Source organism: Seriola aureovittata, chromosome 8 (assembly GCF_021018895.1).
Source record: "Seriola aureovittata isolate HTS-2021-v1 ecotype China chromosome 8, ASM2101889v1, whole genome shotgun sequence".
In the NCBI taxonomy this organism is placed as follows: domain Eukaryota; kingdom Metazoa; phylum Chordata; class Actinopteri; order Carangiformes; family Carangidae; genus Seriola; species Seriola aureovittata.
In genome coordinates, this window is record NC_079371.1 from 6,721,919 (window position 1) to 6,723,734 (window position 1,816).

Consider the following 1,816-nt stretch of genomic DNA (forward strand, 5'->3'; position numbering starts at 1 on the left):
AATGTATTAATTTATTTACAATACATGAATAAGAAGTTGCAGACAACTGGGAGAGGGAGAGAAATAAACAGCAGTGTCCACAAACAACTGGACTCAGTATCAATACCCTCCTGTCATCACCTGTTGATTGGTATTTCATATCAGATGGTCAACAAACTAGGTCTTTGTATTTCTTGTCCAGGGTTCACTTGCTTGACCTCAGATGCTGCAGTAACATTATATAACCTTAACATAACATAATAATTAACATAATCTTAGTTTGCAGCTACCTGCCCTCTGCGCTGGATTTTACTTAATGTACAAGGATATGAGAATATACAGTATGTTTGTGAGGAAACTGATATGTTCTGACTGGCTGCTTATTTGTCTGTCACTCAAACGTATTAAACTGTCGGTCTACTTACCTTCCCGGATTAGAATCTGAACTGCAAAGACTTGCTTAATATGGCGTTGAGGAAACTGCTGAATTGCTATGCTGGATGTTTCCACAGCTAAGATTAAAGAAATATAAACAAATATCCGTCTGTCATTCATTATTCACTTTTCCAGGGAATAAATGAGCTGTTGGGCAACGTGTACAGATTTCTTTGCTGGAATATCACAATTTGCTATGTGGTATTTTTGATTAAACATATTAATTGAGGAATATGCACAAAACTGAAATACTGAAGGTCCCAGTGTTGACATAGGAACCCTTTTCAAGACAGGGCTTCAAAAACAGTGAATAGAGCAGGACTCACCTTATCTCTTTGGTGGCTCATGTTTCTGTACAAATTTTCAATTTAAGACAAACCTGTTGACATGGTACCACATGGGATCACACAAGGGTTGATGAGATTTTTAACTTGGGAAATGATTTTGACAAATAACAAGTCGGGTATTTGTTTATGTGCACCTGTGACATGTAAATTTCTAATTTTTCTAGATTTATGTATCCACTATTCCTATGGCGGCAAGTTTACAGACATTAGTAAACTATAACTGTCCACATGATCAAATGTTAGACCGATTTTATGAATAGGTCAAGTTGCAACTCATTTATTTACAACAGTAATACTGCCATAGAAGATTAATGTCCACATTAACTCAACATAATATTATCAGTTAAATAACTATTATATGGCTGACTGCGAGCCAATAATTAAGCCATTTTTTTTTACAGTTAGAAAGTCCAAGTGATTCCCAATCTATAGGTCAGGTCCCTCCAGGTCAGAAGATAAATCTGAGGGGTAATAAAAGGATAATCGAGACCTGAGACCTGAGAAAAAAGGTCTGCTACAAATTGAATATTAATTCTTTTATAATATTTGCTATTTTTGTGACATATTGGATCATTTTACCTCTTTACGCCTCACATGGTTATAAAAATGAAACCATGTGAAAAGTTTAGAGGGTGTCTCTTGGGTGGAAACATACCTGACACTGTTTTTTTGTATGAGGTCACCATCTGAAAACTGTGGGAACTTCTAGATTAAATCCACATTATGTTGTCTTTTATAATCTTATCACATAACACATGTGACGTGTACAATTTTAATCTGTTGTATTGGAGTAGAAGTACCATAACATTTAAAAACGTGTTTAAAATAAAGTGCCTTAAAAATATATTTCAGTAACTGGACTACTACTTAACAACTAAAGTAAACTGAGTAAATATACTTGGTTACTTTCCATCAGTGGTCTATGTATTGTTTTATGTCAGAAATTATTGTAAGTCAAAGGGAAAGGTTGCATCCAAGTGGAAGTGTTCTCCATGACTTTTATTTTGAAGTTCGTAGCGGAAGCGTGTTTGGTTGTTGTAGCTCCGTTCAGGCTG